General features: G+C 43.7%; 1 protein-coding gene across 3 annotated transcripts in view; it reads left to right on the top strand.

The window, feature by feature from the left end:
* The window catches only part of LOC149441740 (semaphorin-6D-like), a 339406-nt gene that overhangs the window by 197002 nt on the left and 120569 nt on the right, over positions 1 to 21835 (top strand). The window contains exon 1 of one of the 3 annotated variants that reach the window (XM_089656951.1): positions 10461 to 11941. The exons of the other annotated variants lie outside the window; for them this stretch is intronic. The gene's annotated coding sequence lies outside the window, so the exon portion shown is untranslated. Of the gene's footprint in view, positions 1 to 10460; positions 11942 to 21835 lie in introns of those variants that run through there. 3 annotated transcript variants of the gene reach the window in all.

Genomic DNA, 21835 nt, shown 5'->3' with positions numbered 1-21835 from the left:
ATTGCCACTTAGATTCCATGCCTTGGTTGAGCCTGTGTCACATAACAGGTTCCTTGCTGGTAAATAGGCCAAATATTGGTTTGGTCATCCAAAATGGTGTAATTTTACATCGGATGAATCATCTTTTCAATTGACCAAAATGGCTTGGCCAATTGATTGCAGCCTGGACAAAATGTCTTCTTTCTTTTTTCTTCTTTCAACTGGACGGCCAAAAAATGGTTGAGCCTGTGTCACATAACAGGTTCCTTTGCTGGTAAACAGGCCAAATATTGGTTTGGTCATTCAAAATGGCTTCGTCTTACATCGGATGAGTCATCTTTTACTAATCAACCGACAGACCAAACATTTCATGACCAAAATGGCTTGGCCAATGGATTGCACCCTGGACAAAATGTCTTCTTTCTTTTTTCTTCTTTCAAGTGGTAGGCCAAAAAATGGTAATCAGTTCTTAATGGGCAGCACAGTGGCTAAATGGTTAGCACTTCCGCCTCGGTTGAGACTGTGTCACATAACAGGTTCCTTGCTGGTAAATAGGCCAAATACTGGTTTGGTCATCCAAAATGGCTTCGTTTTACATCGGATGAGTCATCTTTTACTAATAAACCAACAGACCAAGCATTTCACGACCAAAATAGCTTGGCCAATTGATTGCAGCCTGGACAAAATGTCTTCTTTCTTTTTTCTTCTGTCAACTGGTAGGCCAAAAAATGGTAATATCTGTGAATCTTAAGCGCAATGAAGAACCATCTAATTAGCACCAAAAAATGGAAATCAATACCTAATGGACAGCATTTTGGCAAAATGGTTAGTACTTCCTCCTGGCAGTACTCGGGTTGTTGGTTTGAATCCCAACTATGGCACCACCTGCCTGGAGTTTGCATATTCTCCCTGTGCCTGCGTAGGTTTCCTCAAGGTACTCTGATTTCCTCCCACCCTCCAAAGACATGCTGGTAGGTGAATTGGCTCCTGTCTAAATTGGTCCTAGTATGTGTATGTATGAATGTGAGTTAGGGACCTTAGATTGCACGCCCCTTGAGGGTTAGGGACCTTAGATTGTACGCCCCTTGAGAGTTAGGGGCCTTAGATTGTATGCCCCTTGAGGGTTAGGGACCTTAGATTGCTCCCCTTGAAGTTTAGGGACCTTAGATTATACACCCCTTGAGGGTTATGGACCTTAGATTGTACGCCCCTTGAGGTTTAGGGACCTTAGATTGTATGCCCTTTGGGGGTCAGGGACCTTAGATTGTATGCCCCTTGAGGGTTATGGACCTTAGGTTGTACGCCCCTTGAGGGTTAGGGACCTCAGATTGTACGCCCCTTGAGGGTTAGGGACCTTAGATTGTACGCCCCTTGAGGGTCAGGGACCTTAGATTGTACAATCTTTGAGGTTTAGGGACCTTAGATTGTATACCCCTTGAGGGTCAGGGACCTTAAATTGTACACCCCTTGATGTTTAGGGACCTTAGATTGTACACCCCTTGAGGTTTAGGGACCTTAGATTGTACGCCCCTTGAGGGTTAGGGACCTTAGATTGTACGCCCCTTGAGGGTTAGGGACCTTAGATTGTACGCCCCTTGAGGGTTAGGGACCTTATATTGTATGCCCCTTGAGGGTTAGGGACCTTAGATTGTACACCTCTTGAGGGTTAGGGACTGATGTGAATGTACAATATATATGTAAAAAAAAATCGCTGCGTAAATTGACGGCGCTATATAAGTACCTGTAGTAAAATAAATAAAGAAGTAACAGGGTGGTAAATTGCTGGGATAACTTGGTAGGAGTCAATTGTTCGGCCAAAATTTGATCAACTAGCCTACAAAACAAGATTCTTAGTTTCCATTTTTGTATGATACCCTCAACAACTAGACAGGTACTTCAGAACCAGTTATGGAAGGCAGCACCTACGCTCTGTTAGAAGCCTCGAGTACATTATATCCCTGATCACTCCACAATTACAGCTTCAATGCCTTCCCTTGGCGAGCTCTAGCTTGTTTTAGTTGTACATATATCAGAAAAATAAGAATCTGGAAGCGCTCTTCAATAAAAAAAATATTTTTGGCCAAGCTGGAATTGAAGTCGGGAGTCTTCTATTTAACGGCGTCTTCATATATCTCGCTATTTTCCGCAGCAGAAGCTACACTTATCCTTCACGGTATCTCTTTAGCAGCCTGCAATCATATTTCATACTTAAAGCTCCTTTTCGTCGACAGAAACCCTTTAGTATAATCTGAGCAAATTGCCTCCCCGATATTATTTCCCTTTTTTTTTTTTCCAGGGTTACTTTGGTGGAAAGAATTAAGTGTAATTCCACCTCTGAGCATAACCCAGCTTAACTGAAATACCATTTTCAACCTTATAATTGTTTCGATTTATAGTCTTACTTGTTCTTCTGGGTTCCACCATCGCTCCCTGCTCTGCCTAAACAATTTTTTTTTATTGCTTTCTTTTTAAGATAGACTGCTTCTGAATAGCTCATATGGACAGTCCCACCAACCGGCCAGTTTAATGTGGTGACCAAAATAACCAGAAAATTCTCCTTCCTCTTTGTCACGTACCTGATAGAAGTCTGGATTGACGAGGTTGGCCTCTTTTGTATCTCCAGCCCAGGCCCCACTGAAGGTGGAATAGATGGTGCCGAGGGACAGGAGAAACACGAGTTGTAATGGAACCGACCCCAGTCTACGCTTGGGGACTTCCGTTGTAATACCTTTTCCCCGTTCGAACACCGACCACAGACACCACAGCCGACCAAACAAGACTAGACGACCCCAATCTGTCTGAACTGGAGGCTCAACAGGTTGCTTTTCCTCAGCAGAGAAGTCTATCAAATCCCCAGTCTCTGAAACTGGTGTCTTGGGATTGGGGTTCACCATCTCCTGTCCGTGGAACCCAGAAGATGTTACCAGTGCTGGGCAGAGGCTAGGAGAGCTCTGCCCTTTTGTCAGCACTTCAGGTTTGGGGACGGCAATCTCTGGAATGTCCACTGCCGATTCTTGGGCATGCTGCTGAACATGTTTTAGCAGTTGCCTGCAGGGGCGGACTGACCATTTGGGCCCTCGGGGTCAGTAGGGGGCCCCAATGAGATGCCCCTGGTACCTTTCATAGGCTTTTTTGGGTGTGGTTTGAGTGTAGGTGAGGACTCAGGAGCCCCATGATCCCCTATTGCCCAGGGCCCTATGAGTTGTCAGTCCGCCCCTGGTTGCCTGTATGCCCTTTCCAGATGCTGTTCTTTCATCAGAAGGTATTCCAGATCTGGTTCAAGCTCTGAGATCCCCTATTGCCCAGGGGCCTATGAGTTGTCAGTCCACCCCTGGTTGCCCATATGCCCTTTCCAGATGCTGTTCTTTCATCAGAAGGTATTCCAGATCTGGTTCAAGCTCTGAGACCCTTGTGAGACCGAACATAGCCTCTCTGTCCTCAAGGGTAGGTTCTCCTTCCTGCCGAAACTTCTGAGCGTGAGGCCGGAACACAACGTGACAACCGGAGCTGATATAATAGATAGCCAGGACAAGCACTCGGCAGGACTGTAGAGGCAAACTGGATTTAGAAGCTTAGTCAGAGTAATAGCCAGGGTCAGCAAGGAGCAGGTGATGAGGTACCAGAACATCAGACAGGGACGAGGTCAGGAGGAAGCCAGGATCAGAAACCCATGAGCAGAAGCATGAACAGACTCCAAGAGCAGGTCAATGGCAAGCCGGGTCGGTAACGGATACACACAGGATACAGCAGGACACGGGAATTAGCTGAAGACCAGTCAGCACTCACAGAGAGTAAGAGCCTCCTTTAAATAGTCCTAGTATGTGTATGTATGAATGTGAGTTAGGGACCTTAGATTGCATGCCCGTTGAGGGTTATGGACCTTAGATTGCATGCCCGTTGAGGGTTATGGACCTTAGATTGCATGCCCGTTGAGGGTTATGGACCTTAGATTGCATGCCCGTTGAGGGTTAGGGACCTTAGATTGTACGCCCCTAGGAGAGTCCCTTTAAATAGTCCATCTGGAGCCAGAAACTGTGGCCCCGCTGCCGCGTGGGTGCATTCTCATTTTTATTAGCAATGTGCCCGTGCTCATTTCTCTGCGCGATCTTGCGCTCATGCGCCTTTCTATGTGCCAGTCGCCGTACAGGAATTCCCTTACACTCATCCTCCTTCTCCTCCCATGACTATGTAACCAATGCCATGCATGCTTCTTGAAAAGATAATTTATATTGGACGTTCATGTAGTGATACACCCACGAGGAGCCAGACATTTATAAAAAGGCAAGGACAGTGATAGACCTTATTAGAAATTATCTTTACTAATGATCAGTATGATGCAGTGAGATTGAGGATTGCGGGTGGAGGATTATGGAGAGTTTGTAAAGACAAAACTTTTTTTTTTTTAGATTGGATGAAATGGGAACGTTAGACCCTCTGCCGCGGTTTTATTGCTGCCTATGTCTCCACTGAGGACACAAGCTCTGATACAGAAAGTGATAGGAAATCCAAAATATTACAGTTGTCATGAGACCAAAATGTGGGAGAGAAGCTTACAATCGGGGAGAAATGCTCTGGTGACAACGGTCTAGGATGGGAATCCCACTTACTTTGGGGAAATTTGCTCTTACTACCGGTTGCATTTACGAGACAGGAAGTGAAGGGAAATCTCTAGCCAAAAAACTGATAGGGGTTTTGTACCATCTCTACTTCATCCAAAGCCAGGCCTGTTTTCTCAAAAAATTAGGTGCAGGAACTCCCCCCTTCTGAATCACTTCTTGTTTCTGCCCCCCTACTCACCTCCCAGTACCGCTCCTTTTAGAGAATCCAGAGCCAAGTATCATTTTGTGGTGCTAAATCATTTGAATGGAATTTGTTAATGATAACAGGAAAAGCATAAAAATAGATCCCCTTCAGCCAGCAACAATAGACTCCCCCAGCAACAATAGATTTTTCCAGTAACAATGGACCCTCAAAACAAAATACCACCCAGGCAACAATAGACCCCCAGCAGCTACAACAGATCTTCCAGCAGCTAGCATCAATAGACTCTACGGCAGCCAACAATAGACATCTAGACCCCTCCTTCAATAGTAGATCCCTTCCAGCAACAACTGACCCCCATCAACACTATATCCCCCACCAGCAACAAGAGAGGACCCCAGCACCCCTTGCCGTTACATACATTCAGTGCTGGAGGTGCCCCACCGTGCTCCACAAAAAAGTGCAGTGCTCCACCACCAGTAGGACTGTTCGCTCACCTGGCCGGTGGACCTATTTAAATATACAGATCACAATATACTTAATCCAGTCATCTGGTATTATCTCCCCGCATCATGACCTTCAATATCTCCAATAACTGATGGTTAGACAGGTCCTCTTTAAATCACCAGCAGGTCCCCTTTAAAATATGGACATCCTTCATCACCACTATATAGAATGCTCAAGGAGGAAAGAAGAGACCTCTGATCGCGCAGTAACTTTTAATATTAATTTACTATTATTAATCCACAGTATAGCACACTCGCGCTCCGCCCTACGCGTTACGTCACTTGCCCACGTGACTTCCTCAGGATGAGACCATACAGGCTATACAGGCCGCCGCCTGCACTTAATAACCAAGGATGCTATGCAGGAGAGGGGCTGAATATACACAGGGAAGAACATACACTGAAGATGAACCATCCTATATGGACACTGCAGCCCAGTGCTGCCCCCCCCCCCCCCATTATGCCTCCATTGGCCCTGCATTTAATGTTGTATTAATAATCATAGAGCTTCATTATTTTGTGTCTTTTATATTTGCTTAGAGTTCATCTTTAAGCTTAGATGCTTGCTTGACAGAAAAAATATGCACTACATTTATGTTGGAGCTCCACTAACCCCAAAGGCCTACTTGGCTTGCAGTGAGAATGCAGGCTTACTATGGGTGGGTTGGGGAGCTACTAAGATGGGCTTTATATGAGAGAAAGAGGTCATGGCGGACATCACAAGTACGATGATCTGGCAAGTGTGGATCCCAACCCTAAACCTAAGAACGTTCTACGTTCTGGTAGAACGCCCACCAATGCAACTTTCTACAATTCTACATTCTTAGGTTTGGATGTAGAATAATGTTCTACATTATTAGTAGGATCTACTTTTGCTCTCGTTTTTGTCTCTTTGCAGCTCAACGGCACAAATTCTTTTCAGATACCAAAACCTAGAGGAATGTGTGTCGGCAGTCAGAAAAGTTCCTTAGGAAAAGGGTGACCTGTTGGGAGTAGAGCGTGAGAAAAATTAGCCGCGTTGACTGTACAGCGGTCCGGACCAAACGTTTCCACTGCCCCTTCTCCTCGACCCCCGAGAGCTAGGCTGTGGGAACCGTCGCCTGTGGGGTTTGGGACCTTCTCAGAACTTCTCATTAAAACCCATTTTTCGGGGGAAAAATATGAAATGAAACGGCAGAACGGACTCTGGAATGTAAAGATGTTTGGCCGAGTCCCAAGTTACTGTGCAGAGCATGTTGTAGACATGAAGCTCAATTGAGAAGCCTCCTCAGAAAACATTTTGACACGTCAGATTAAGTATGGTCTGGACGAGGAAGGTTGTGGGGTCATGTGACAAATATTAATGACACACAGATGGTAATGTAGCCTGAATGAAAGCCTCTTATGAAAGGAGAAATACAGGCTATACCGTGTTATCTTCAAACAGTACAAAATCCACAGCATTGTGGGCCAGCCTTGTTCAACCTTTTCAGTAAGGAGGAACCCTTGAAATAACTTTCATTTCTTGGGGAACCCCTGACAATATTTATGTTATCTGCAGCTTACGGGACATAGACATGGACAATGCATTGTACAGTAGATATACGAATAAATAAAAGGATAAGGAATGTGGTTAGAGTATTTGACACTACGGACTGATCTATGCAACAATATTATTTTCTTTATAATAATGAAATTAAGTAAACAATAATTAAAAAGACTAGAAAAGAAACAGTGAAAATTGTAATTCTCCCTCAAATTGGTATTAAGTGGAAAGGTGACCCCCTCCTTATATTGATGGTTAGTGGACAACATACCCTTGCACTAGTGGTCAGTGCAAAAAAAAGGCCCCTTAAATTATTAGTTATTGGCATGAAGGATGTCCTCTTACATTGGTGGTAAATGGGAAGGAGAATGCCCCTTACAATGGTGGTCAGTGGGAAGAATGCCCCTTACAATGGTGGTCAATGATAAAAATGCCCCTCACATTGGTAGGCAGTGGGAAGAACCCCCTTATATTGGTGGTCAGTGGGAAGAATGCCCTTTACAATAGTGGTCAGTGGAAAGAATGCCCCTTACAATGGTGGTCAGTGGGAAGAATGCCCCTAACAATGGTGGTCAATGGTAAGAATGCCCCTTACATTGGTGATCAGTGGTAAGAATGCCCCTCACATTGGTAGGCAGTGGGAAGAACCCCCTTATACTGGTGGTCAGTGGGAAGAATGCTCCTAGGTGTTCAGTTGGAAGAAGGTCCCTTACATTTGTTATTAGTGAAAAGAATGGCCATTACATTAGTAGTCAATGGGAAGAATGGCCCTCACATTGGTAGACAGTGGTAAGAATCACCCTTATATTGATGGTCAGTGGGAAGAATGCCCCTTACTATGGTGGACAGTGGGAAGAATGCCCCTCACATTGGTGGTCAATGGTAAGAATGCCCCTCACATTGGTAGGCAGTGGTAAGAATCACCCTTATATTGATGGTCATTGGGAAGAATGCCCCTTACTATGGTGGTCAGTCGGAAGAATGCCCCTCATATTGGTGGTCAATGGTAAAAATGCCCCTCACATTGGTGGTCAGTGGGAAGAATTCCCCTTACTATGGTGGTCAGTGGGAAGAATGCCCCTCACATTGGTGGTCAATGGTAAGAATGCCCCTCACATTGGTAGACAGTGGTAAGAATCACCCTTATATTGATGGTCAGTGGGAAGAATGCCCCTTACTATGGTGGACAGTGGGAAGAATGCCCCTCATATTGGTGGTTAATGGTAAAAATGCCCCTCACATTGGTGGTCAGTGGGAAGAATCCCCCTTATATTGGTGGTCAGTGGGAAGAATGCTCCTAGGTTTTCAGTTGGAAGAAGGTCCCTTAAATTTGTTATTAGTGGGAAGAATGTCCCTTACATTAGTATTCAATGGGAAGAATGGCCCTTACATTGGTGGTCAGTGGAAAGAATTCTCCTTCCATTGAGAGTCAATGGGAAGAATGCTCCTTACATTGGTGGTCAGTGGGAAGAAAGTCCCTTACATTGGTGGTCAATGGATGAATTCCCCTTACATTGGTGGTCAGTGGGTGAATTCTCCTTACATTGGTGGTCAGTGGATGAATTCTCCTTACATTGGTGGTCAGTGGATGAATTCTCCTTACATTGGTGGTCAGTGGATGAATTCTCCTTACATTGGTGGTCAGTGGAAAAAAAATGACTTTTGAATTAACATCACCATGTTAAACCTGTATGAGATTTTAATGATTGGGTTTATATCTACATTAAGCCCTAAAACTGTCCAAAGCTGCACACTCTCTTATCAGAGGCAAAGTATGCGGCACCAGATCTCTACAGTGATCAGTGCCAATGGCAAATGGTTTAAAGAACCATTGATATGTTTATTTTTTGGGGACTTAGCCAACAAGGTCAATGTCTAACAAGGTTGACCCTAAAAAGACTTTGCTAAAAAGCTCTTTTTCCTATCAAAGGCTCAGCCTACGTTGTACACACCAGTCTTGGTAATAGCTGGAAGAAGTGAAAGTTTATTGCATCATCCCAGTCGATTCAAAAATGTTCAGGTCCTTAAAGCACCAGGCAACATCCACTGGAATGAATCCATAAACATCTCGCTGTTTGCTGGAGAAGACCTTGAGATGGAGTCTGGAATGTCAAAGGGGCCCTACAAGGACTTTGATAAGGGGTCTCCTCCCCGTACAGTAAGACCCCCGCTGACAATGTACATACCACTTTGTTTTTACAATGGTTGGGCTAATAACTTACAGATGTTAACGGCACGTGCATCATTCCTTGCTACTGTTCGGCTATAAAAAAAAGATGACCCGTTGGAGCACATTCCTTCTTCGTGATAGACTTCTTCCTGTAGCTACAGGTACAGAAGATGCTGATTATCGCCCCACCTCAGCCGCAGCTTAAATACCCGTGTTTGATTGCATCAGTGTCGTCTGCATATCATTACCCAGCACCCAGCTCACCAGCAATTCATGACGTGACAGGCTATCATTAAGCCCATCAGGAACTTTTTTCCATCAGCTGAAGGTTGCTGCTGCATGGCAAAGCCTGCTCTCCCTATGTTGCTTGAGCGCAGAAGAGTATAAAATGCCTGTGACAAGAAATGAGGGATAAAGAACCGCGTACGACACCGCTCGCAGGTAATGAAATCCAGCGCGGCAGCCAAGCGGAACATGCCTCATATTTGTACCGTAATGGAGAACTTGTCTGGGTGAGACGCTCTGTAGGGCTTCCCCGTCAACTTAATTTTAGACCCTGCGGAGGAAGAGGAGGAGGGAGCGAGCAGGGACAATGGCACCCGTGCCTGCTCATAATGGGCGATCGGATTATTTACTTAAGGGGAATGTCTGGACAAAATTAAAAAATATATTTTCAGCATATCTCTGCAATTCCAGCGCTGGCTCTTCAAAAATGCAGCAAGCACAGAAAAATACCAGTTGATTAAGGATGAGCAGAACCAGCCTGGGTTTGGTGAGTATTCTGAACCTATACAGCCTGCATCATAGCAATGGATGTCACTGGGTGGCCAACATAGTTCCATTGGTTGCTGTAAGGTGCACCAAAACAGCCAATAAGGTTGCTGTCAGGGTCCAGCTCTGAATCTGCAACCTCTGCTGTTGTTTCTTCTTGCTGAGCCACTTGGGATGCTGGACAACTCCATGGACAATTCCTTGAATGACCCTGCATTGAACCTTGTTTGTCTTGAGCCTTGAACCCTTTGCTCTTCCCATTAACTTCTTATTGAAGCCATGCCTTTCCATTTGCTCTTTGCCAGATTGTTGTGCTCTCTTCAGCCAATATCTTGCTTTTGTCTCTCCTGCTGACATGCATATCTTTGCTACCATTCGTTACCAACCTTGCTCCTCGACTATGTTTCCACTTGATCCCAACTTGCTATCACTTTTTACCAACCTTTGGCTTGTTTACTGACTACGCTTATGTTTAATCTCCATCTGCTATATCTACTGCTTGAACCTGCTTCCTGGGGGGGTAATGATCCTGAGGACCATGGTACTAACACATAGCAAAACCCATCTCTACCATTAGGAGCACTGGTGAATACTGGTCAGCAGGGACCATTGGGAACTCTGCACGAGGGCTCGGGGTCAATAGGAATCCCCATGAGATGCCCCTGGTGCCTTTCATAGGTTTTTTTTGGGTGTGGTTTGAGTGTGGGCGAGGACACAGAGGCCTCATGATCCCCTATTGCCCGGGGGCCCCATGAGTTGTCAGTCCGCCCCTGCTGGTCAGTACTTTGACTCTGCAGCTTGGATGTGCCCACATTATCCACCAGGGTGACCTTCTTGTATACCTATCTTGCTGGTCGGTGGAGGTCTCTCTACTGCTATAGCTACTGGTCTCTGAGCCTGACCCCTGACCATGACCATTGTACCCACCTACATTTTTAGCAACCAATGATGCTGTGTGGGCCACCCATCACCATCTGCTGCTAGGATACAGGAGGCCTAGGTTCGAATTGCTAAGACATTCATCAAATCGAGGCCAGTTCATCTCATTCCTACTGATGATCTGCCAGAAATCCAATGAGATCCTAACTGTAAAAATCCGACAATGCTGCCTGTGCTCCACTGAAACATCAAGCAGTTCTCCCCTGCTGGACTACAGACCACCCCCTTATGTCCTGAAGATGAAGAGTAGACTACAAAAAAAGTTGTATTGACTTTAGATATACTGTACTTTGGAGAAGACATATTTTAAAAAATAACAAAGACAAATTGAAAGGAGATTTCCTAACCATTGAGAGCCCATTCCACCATTAAAAACCACCAAAAACCATTCAAATTTCCCCTTTCGTATTGACTCGATTGCATTTTGCCAAAATGTATTTTTACCCAAACGTTGACAAAGTGAAAACTCAATTTCACCTATACCTAGTTTCTGGCGTCAGGTCACCCTATCTCATATTCCTGATCTTTTACTCCACCTTTACCGTAAGGAAAATGAAAAATTGTATCAAATACCTACCATAATTTTCCTTTCATGGCACCAATCCATGACAACAAACATATGGCAGTATGCTGCCATGTTGGCACCAGGAAAAGAGGAAATTGTATTAAATACCCACTGTAAATTTTCTTTTCCTGCACTAAAACATACTACCATATACTGTATATGCTGCCATGCTGGCACCAGGAAAACCTTTTAGATGGCACAATTTCTATCTCTTTTGGCACCTAAAGCTTGCCATCATTCGTCAGAGGCCTCTCCCGCTTCCACACATGCGCCCAGCTCCCAATCTCAACACATCTTCCACTTACCGATGATTAACCTGCAGTCAACTGACTAAAGAAACTCAAGAAAAAAAGCTATTATAAGCCAATAATCGAACATTATCCAATTTTTCAGACCAATTTCTGCACTGATGGGCTTTCTGCTTTAAATTCCCTTGAGAGTCAAAGATGTCACCAGATCAAATATGACTCTCTTCCTGGAGAAATGGGTTTATTTAATTGTAGAAGAAGCAGTCAATTTCTCGGTTGATTTGAAAGGAAAACGGGCATATCAGCTGGTGAATTAGTAAATTAAATGGGATGGATTCCATTTATCAGCCTGTTGGAAAGCACATCGGCGTATCGCTTGTTGGAAAAGGTAAATGAAGTCATTTTGGATATGACGTTCGTCTCTGAAAATTGAAATACAAGAGGAAACCAACTGGTTTGGCATCAGAGTAAAAAACGGTAAGTTTGTAAAAGAGATAGTCCGCTAAAAACTGTTGCTTCCCTTGCGATGTTTGTGGAAGTTGGCTCTACGTGCTTCAGTGTTTTCCAAAGATACAGAAACCAATTAGAATGTTGGTTAATTAAACCAGCAGCTTGGTTACGGTAGATTGGTCTTTCTCAACCAGGGTTCTGTGGATGGCTGCAGGATTCTTGAGCTTTGGCTGGTTGACCTGGAGGTCAACCAGCCAAAGATGGTTTACCAGAAAGAAAGTTGACCAGGAGGTCAACCAGCCAAAGATGGTTGACCAGAAAGAAAGTTGACCAGGAGGTCATTCAGCCAAAGATGGTTGACCAGAAAGAAAGTTGACCAGGAGGTCAACCAGCTAAAAATATCTTTGGTGTCATGTTCCTGGTTTTGCCAAGTGGCATTGGCCCTGGAACTATGCAGGCATCATCAAATAGGAATTTGATGGTGCCTGCATAGTTCCAGGGCCAATGCCACTTGGGAAAAACCAGGACCGTGACACCAAATATATTTTTAGCTGTCTATAAAGGTGACCTTCTTCCTACTGACCACCATTTTTTCCTATTGACTCCCGATGAAAGAAAGAATTCTTCGAGATCTGAAAATGATTTTAGGGGTTCCTCTGGGGTAAAAAGGTTGGGAAAGGCTTCTTTAGATTATGTCAACCATAAACTGAATTGGGTGATGGTCATCTATCAACGTACTCTTCACAACACTGAAAGTATTTCGAAAAAACGTGGGACACATGGATCCATTGTATTTCTCTTGACCGATGAGGCTCAGAGGAACGACTTTTCTTTTGTCTTTCTCCCTTCTTTTCTTTCTTCCTATTCTCTCTCATTACTTTCCTCAGGCGGACCAATGTCCCCACAGGGCTGGACTTGGCCCATTGTTACCATTTATTCTCTGTGTATGCCTTTTCGATTTTCATATTTGTTGTCAAGACATATCTAATGTGATGATGCTTCGTTATCTACGAACAGGCCTGGAAATGAGACGTGGCAGTTGTAGTAACGAGATGAGGATATAGCGGGGTAGACAAGTCTTTTTTGTTACAGTGTTTAACAATGTATGGGATGACATTCCAGGTCCTTTGGATTATCACAACCTCATTGGTAAAGCTGAAGGATTAAAATATAAACCAACCACCGTTTCTTGGACAGACTCGCCCAGAGCGTAGATGAAGAACTGCACTCCTAATGCATGACATAAATAGGTGTACCACCCTGTATGCTGCGCCTCACCTCCCAAGTGGAAGTTCAGGCAAAACCTGAGGCTGGACCTACTCCCACCCCCATTCTAATTCTATTCTATCTAACCCTGTAAAGAAAAGATCTGTGTATTTACCTATTCTGAAGCTGTTTGGGTCCGGTTCTGTCTTCTGCATACAGTTCCCTGACAATGGCTGGAAATGCCTAGGCAATGACACCACCCATAGACTTATATGGGGTATCCATTGCTGGCTGCCCCTCCTCTACACAAAAGCTGACAGCTGATCCTGGGACCGGACCAGAGCGGCTTCAGAATAGGTAAGTATACAGATTAGGTGTTGACTTACCATCCACACAGGGGCAGACTGACCATTTGGAAACTCGGGCACTGCCCGAGGGCCCAGGGTCAGTAGGGGGCCCCATGAGATGCCCCTGGTACCTTTTTCATAGGCTTTTTTGAGTTTGGGCAAGGACACAGGGGCCCCATGATCCCCTATTGCCCGGGGGCCCCATGAGTTGTCAGTCCGCCGCCTGCATCCACATAAAGGTATCTGCACCGAGGGCGGCTGTCCCTGCTGCCCACCCCCCTGTCCCAGCCCTGCCAACAACTATCCAGTGTAGTATTAATATATATTGATTGGATATATACAGCATTGGATATATTGATTGGATATATATTGGATATATTGATTGTCTATATACTGTATATATAGTATTATATATATATCGATTGGATATATACAGTATTGGATTTATTGATTTGATATATATTGGATATATTGATTGTCTATATACTGTATATATAGTATTATATATATATTGTTTGGATATATACAGTATTGGATTTATTGATTTGATATATATTGCATATATTGATTAGATATATTGTTTGGATATATAATGGATATATTGATTGGATATATATTGTGAATGGATATATATTGGATATAGTGATTGAATATATACAGTATTGGATATATTGAATGGATATATTGATTGGATACATACAGTATTCGATATATTGATTGGATATATATCGGATATATTGATTGGATATATACAGTATGGGATATATTGATTGGATACATACAATATTGGATATATTGATAGGATATATGTTGGGTATATTGATTGAATATACAGTATATAGTATTAGATATATTGATTGGATATATACAGTATTGGATATATTGTTTGCATATATAAAGGATATATTGATTGGATATATATTGTATATTTTGAATGAATATATATTGGATATAGTGATTGAATATATACAGTATTGGATATATTGATTGGATATATATTGGATATATTGATTGGATATATATTGGATATATTGATTAAATATATATAGTATGGGATATATTGATTGGATACATACAGTATTGGATATATTGATAGGATACATATTGGGTATATTGACTGAATATACAGTATATAGTATTAAATATATTGATTTGATATATATTGCATATATTGATTGGATATATACAGTATTGGATATATCCAGTATTGATTGGATATATGTTGGATGTATTGATTGACTATATACAGTATTGGATATATCAATTGGATATATATTGTATATATTGAATGGATATAGTGATTGAATATATACAATATTGGATATATTGATAGGATGCATGTTGGGTATATCGATTGAATATACAGTATATAGCATTAGATATATTGATTGGATATATACAGTGTTGAATATATTGATTCGATATATATTGCATATATTGATTGGATATATACAGTACTGGATATATTGTTTGCATATATAAAGGATATATTGATTGGATATATACAGTATTGTATATATCGATTGGAAATATGTTGGATATATTGATTGACTATATACAGTATTGGATATTTCAATTGGATATATATTGTATGTATTGAATTGGATATAGTGATTGAATATATACAGTATGGGATATATTGATTGGATATATATTGGATATATTGATTGGATACATACAGTATGGGATATATTGATTGGATATATATTGGATATATTGATTGGATACATACAGTATTGGCTATATTGATTAGACCTATAAAGGTCTTCATCCTATATAATTGTTATCTTGAAAGAAGACTGTACAAACATGAATACATGTGGCCAGCTTGACCAGTGCGTTTGACTGCGGCAAGGACATTAGAGTGCAAGCTCCTTTGGTAACAAGGACTGATACGAACAGCTCAGTGTTCTGCAGAATAGACATCAGAGCTGTAGGAACCAGTGAAATAAAACCAACAATTTTTTGATCATTTATAAATAAGGGGTGCATACATTTTTGCAGCTATTATAAGGATTCAGCTCCATCCAAAGCTGCTACTCCTGTAAAAAGACAACAGCTGTGACCCCATTATTGGGCGTAGGAAGACCTCATCATTGGAGTCCCTAGAAGACCCAGTGTTGGATGCCCCTTGGCTTCATCCATGCCCAACCACCATATCATTTTTGGGTAGAATCAAGCTTTTTTTTCCGTACTGTGGACCTTATGAACCCTCAGGTTCCCCGCAGCATGTGCCATCTCCACAGCCTTTAACGGGACACACTGACACGGTGTAATTGGAGCCCTCCGTGCAGCTGTTTGCGCGGAAGGTCAATCTCACCCTCTCGTTTATTTATATACATGGTGTGTAAAAGTGATAAACCGCTTTGCTGTCATAACACACACACACACGGGGAAGACGTGACTGCTTTCCGAGGTGAGTGGTCTGAGACGCCATGTTTGTATTGACGGGGGGGGATTGTGGGAAAGAGGTCGCAGCCTACGAGGGAGTCATGTGACTTGTACAGCGCAAGCCTGGTGCTTCCAAAAATGGAATTGTGGGTAAAAACACAGAGCTGGCCTCCATGATGTTTTTACAGTTTTATAGTCCTGTACTATAGGAAGGCCCGGAGTAAAAAGAAAGAAGACCTGAACGAAGGGTCGGCATGACAGGGGTTAAAGGGGGTTTGGGAGAGGAGAGTCCCATTAGCATAAGGGGGAGTCTAAATGGTTTTAAGAAAGGAGTGGGGGGAGCTACAAGGGGTGGTCTGACAGCGTGTGGCAGGGGGTCTTCAGAGTTTTTACAAGGCAAACGTCCCACCCATCCACCCGTTGTTTTATGGTTTGTCTAGATGGTGGTTGTGCCATGTTGGTGCTGGGGGACGACCCTCGTTGGTTAATGTGGGCACAAGAAAAGGCACTTTGTAGGAACCCATCAGAGGTACGGCTTCCAGTTGTTCTGGTGGGGGGTATCTGTGGTGGTGTCTCCAAGTCGGTGATGTTGCGGCTGGAGGCCTAGTTAAGCAGGACGCAGGTATTCGTTTTCTTGATGCCTATTGGGACTTTGAAAAAACGTATGTTTATACTGTGTGTTTCTGTTATTTATATGTTATTTATTTATGGTTGTAATTTATTGATTCAATCAATAAATCAATAAATCAATTTATTGATTTATTGATGGTTGTAATAAAAGGTCCTTTTTGGGCCATTAACTCCATTTTGTTGTCAGTGTGGTTACTTAGGTTAAGGATGGTGGGTAGGTATTGGTTTAGTGGGACTGGATCAAGCCATCTTTAGTCTCCTGGTCAAGTTATATAGTTGGAAAGGATAACCTCTTGGCGCTGGCTGAACGCAAATGTGTGGCCTCCGGGCGTCCGGGTCTAGACGCAGAGCGGCCGCACATTTGCGTTCTATTAAAAAAAAACATATGTGCTGAGAGCGCGCGCCCTGCGTGCTCCCAGCATACATGTCCGGTACTCACGGAACGATCCCAATCTCTTTCGATCGGGACCTTTCCCGGTCATGTGACCGTCCTGACAGCGTGTCACATGACCCTAAACCAGTGGTTCTCAACCTGTGGGTCGCGACCCCTTTGGGGGTCGAACGACCCTTTCACAGGGGTCACCTAAGCCCATCGGAAAACACATATATTATACTGTGTTGAAAGCAACTGCTCTGTTGAAAGCAGCTACTGTGTTGAAAGCAGCTACTGTGTTGAAAGCAGCTACTGTGTTGAAAGCAGCTACTGTGTTGAAGCAGCTACTCTGTTGAAAGCAGCTACTGTGTTGAAAGCAGCTACTGTGTTGAAAGCAGCTACTGTGTTGAAAGCAGCTACTGTGTTGAAAGCAGCTACTGTGTAGAAAGCAGCTACTGTGTAGAAAGCAGCAGTATTGGAGGTAAAACGACACTTCATGAATTATAATTACTGGGTAAATAATTATAGGGTTGGGGGTCACCAAAACATGAGGAACTGTATTAAAGGGTCACGGCATTAGGAAGGTTGAGAACCACTGCCCTAAACCCTGCCCCGACTCCCGGATTCTGAAACCCTTAAAGGGCTGGGAGGTGCTGGCGCCAAGGGGTTAAGGAAGGAGTGGGGGGAGCTACAAGGGGTGGTCTGACAGGGTGTGGCAGGGGGGTCTTCAGAGTTTTACATAGTTGGAAAGGTTAAATAAAGACACCAGTTCATTGCGTTGTGGTCATGTGATCACATAACGGGACTAGGACAGCTGAGCGGCTTCAGTTCTCCATTATCATTGATCGATATCAGTTCTGTAGGTATCCACAGGCAGCCAGTCGCTCGTACGCAACTCCATACAGAATAAGCAGCTGCTTTTCTATCAAGCTCACGTGGCCAATTAATGACAGCCGCCGAGGCGTCTTCCTGAACCGCAAGACGCCACTCCGCCATCTCCTAGCAAATTTCGGAAAGGACAATTTTCGCCTCAATTTGGGCCTCGGAAATGGCCTTAAATTAGCTTCCCCGGGAGGGGCGGAATCCGCTGTAGACTTCATTTAGTCTGCATTTACTTCCATCTGGTAGGAGATAATTGGGAGTTATTTTCCACACTCCCGCACTGACTTATTACTACTAGCGCGTCTGAGGTTCCTCGTGCTGAGCCAGTCGCGGCGGGAAGATATTTGCAGACCCGAGTCCGGCGTTGTCTCTCCTGGTGACTTTCCACACTTCTAGTTCTACGAGACCAGGATTTAAATGTTGGGCCGTTAAAAGTGGCACAAGTCCGGCTTCTTTTTTTCCCCCATAAATAGGAGAGAGCTTCTAGAGTGGCAAGGCTCCAGGGGCGGACTGACCATTTGGAAACTCGGGCACTGCCCGAGGGCCCGGAGTCAGTAGGGGGCCCCATGAGATGCCCCTGGTACCTTTTTCATAGGCTTTTTTGAGTTTGGGCAAAGACACAGGGGCCCCATGATCCCCTATTGCCCGTGGGCCCCATGAGTTGTCAGTCCGCCCCTGCAAGGCTCTGTAGTATCAGTGCCGTCATTATCGCCCAATTCCAGCCCCTGAGTGGCGTTAGGAGGCAAGAAAAAGGGAATGTGTGCCGCCTTGTGTAATCTTCTGTTCTGCTGCTGAAGGCGCCTTGGGAAAACTCTGATATTAAATATTGCGCTCGCGGCCTGTTTATTGGGTTTCTGCATTAAGCCGATGTTTTCTCCGAAAATTTGCTGAGGTTGTAGAAGTGAACGTTGGTCAGTTTGGGGTGTCTCCTAAGATGCGCAGAACATTCTCCTGCAGAACGTTACACTGACAGATACATATTGATACATTCTGCAGACTATTCCATCACTGACCTCTTAGAGATTTGCAGAACATTGCTCTGTCTTACCCATCCCCAACAGATACATATTGATACAGTCTGCAGACTATTCCATCACTGACCTCTTAGAGATCTGCAGAACATTGCTCTGTCTTACCAATCCCCAACAGATACATATTGATACAGTCTGCAGATTATTCCATCAATGACCTCTTAGAGATCTGCAGAACATTGCTCTGTCCTGCCCATCCCCTGACAGATACCTATTGATACATTCTGCAGACTATTCCATTACTGACCTCTTAGAGATCTGCAGAACATTGCTCTGTCTTACCCATCCCCAACAGATACATATTGATACATTCTGCAGACTATTCCATCACTGACCTCTTAGAGATCTGCAGAACATTGCTCTGTCTTACCCATCCCCAACAGATACATATTGATACAGTCTGCAGACTATTCCATTACTGACCTCTTAGAGATCTGCAGAACATTGCTCTGTCTTACCCATCCCCAACAGATACATATTGATACATTCTGCAGATTATTCCATCAATGACCTCTTAGAGATCTGCAGAACATTGCTCTGTCTTGCACATCCCCTGACAAATTCCTATTGATACATTCTGCAGATTATCCCATAAGTGACTTCCCTAGAGATCTGCAGGACATTGCTTTGTCTTACCCATCCCCTGACAGTTATATATTGATACATTCTGCAGATTATTCCATCACCAACCTCTATACACATCTGCAGAACATTACTCCATCTAAGCCATCCCTGACAAAGACATATTGATACATTCTGCAGACTATTCCATCACTGACCTCTTAGAGATCTGCAGAACATTGCTCTGTCTTGCCCATCCCCTGACAGATACATATTGATACAGTCTGCAGATTATCCCATAAGTGACCTCCCTAGAGATCTGCAGAACTTTGCTCTGTCTTACCCATCCCCTGACAGACACATATTGATACATTCTGCAGACTATTCCATCTCTGTCTTACCCATCCCCTGACAGACACATATTGATACATTCTGCAGATTATTCCATCACCGACCTCTCTACAGAACCTCAGAACATTGCTCTGTCTTACCCATCCCCAACAGATACATATTAATACATTCTGCAGATTATCACATAACTGACCTCCCTAGAGATCTGCAGAACATTGCTCTGTTTTACCCATCCTCAACAGATACATATTAATACATTCTGCAGATTATCCCATAAGTGACCTCTTAGAGATCTGCAGAACATTGCTCTGTTTTACCCATCCCCTAACAGACCCACATTCTGCAGATTATCCCATAAGTGACCTCCCTAGAGATCTGCAGAACATTGCTCTGTCTTGCCCATCGCCTGACAGATACATATTGATACATTCTACAGATTATTCCATCACTGACCTCTTAGAGATCTGCAGAACATTGCTCTGTCTTGCCCATCCCCTGACAGATACCTATTGATACATTCTGCAGATTATCCCATAAGTGACTTCCCTAGAGATCTGCAGAACATTGCTCCGTCTTACCCATCGCCTGACAGTTATATATTGATACATTCTACAGATTATTCCATCGCTGACCTCTTAGAGAGCTGCAGAACATTGCTCTGTCTTACCCATCCCCAACAGATACATATTGATACATTCCGCAGATTATTCCATCAATGACCTCTTAGAGATCTGCAGAACATTGCTCTGTCTTGCCCATCCCCTGACAGATACCTATTGATACATTCTGCAGATTATCCCATAAGTGACCTCCCTAGAGATCTGCAGGACATTGCTTTGTTTTACCCATCCCCTGACAGTTATATATTGATACATTCTGCAGATTATTCCATCACCAACCTCTATACACATCTGCAGAACATTGCTCCATCTAAGCCATCCCTGACAAAGACATATTGATACATTCTGCAGACTATTCCATCACTGACCTCTTAGAGATCTGCAGAACATTGCTCTGTCTTACCCATCCCCAACAGATACATATTGATACAGTCTGCAGATTATCCCATAAGTGACCTCCCTAGAGATCTGCAGAACATTGCTCTGTCTTACCCAGGGGCAGACTGACCATTTGGAAACTCGGGCACTGCCCGAGGGCCCGGGGTCAGTAGGGGGCCCCATGAGATGCCCCTGGTACCTTTATCATAGGCTTTTTTGAGTTTGGGCAAGGACACAGGGGCCCCATGATCCCCTATTGCCCGGGGGCCCCATGAGTTGTCAGTCCGCCCCTGGTCTTACCCATCCCCTGACAGACCCATATTGATACATTCTGCAGACTATTCCATAACTGACCTCTTAGAGATCTGCATTGCTCTGTCTTTCCCATCGCTTGACATATATATATTGATACTTTCTGCAGATTATTCCACAACTGATCTCTCCTCAGATCCTCAGAACATTGCTCTGTCTTGTCCATCCCCTGACAGATACCTATTGATACATTCTGCAGATTATCCCATAAGTGAGCTCCCTAGAGATCTGCAGAACATTGCTCTGTCTTACCCATCCCCAACAGATACATAGTGATACATTCTGCAGATTATTCCATCACTGACCTCTTAGAGATCTGCAGAACATTGCTCTGTCTTACCCATCCCCAACAGATACATAGTGATACATTCTGCAGATTATTCCATCACTGACCTCTTAGAGAGCTGCAGAACATTGCTCTGTCTTGTCCATCCCCAACATATACCTATTGAGACATTCTGCAGATTATCCCATAAGTGACCTCTCTAGAGATCCGCAGAACATTGCTCTGTCTTGTCCATCCCCTGACAGATACCTATTGATACATTCTGTAGACTATTCCATAACTGACCTCTTAGAGATCTGCAGAACATTGCTCTATCTTACCCATCCCCTGACAGACACATATTGATACATTCTGCAGATTATTCCATCACCAACCTCTCTACACATCTGCAGAACATTGCTCCATCCAGATACATATTCCCACGCGTGTCTTCCTTGGTGAGAGGATGGACCTTCAGCCTTGCTAGCTATGTAACTATATAAAATACGTTTTTGATTTTCCAACGAGCGGACCCTTCAAGAACCCGGATTAGAAACTGAAAAAGAGACAACTT

This window comes from Staurois parvus, unplaced genomic scaffold (genome assembly GCF_062004578.1).
Source record: "Staurois parvus isolate SC_StPar_1 unplaced genomic scaffold, SC_StPar_1.0 ptg000951l, whole genome shotgun sequence".
In the NCBI taxonomy this organism is placed as follows: Eukaryota; Metazoa; Chordata; class Amphibia; order Anura; family Ranidae; genus Staurois; species Staurois parvus.
Note: the sequence above shows the minus strand (reverse complement) of the source record. Positions and strands in the feature narration are given on the sequence as shown.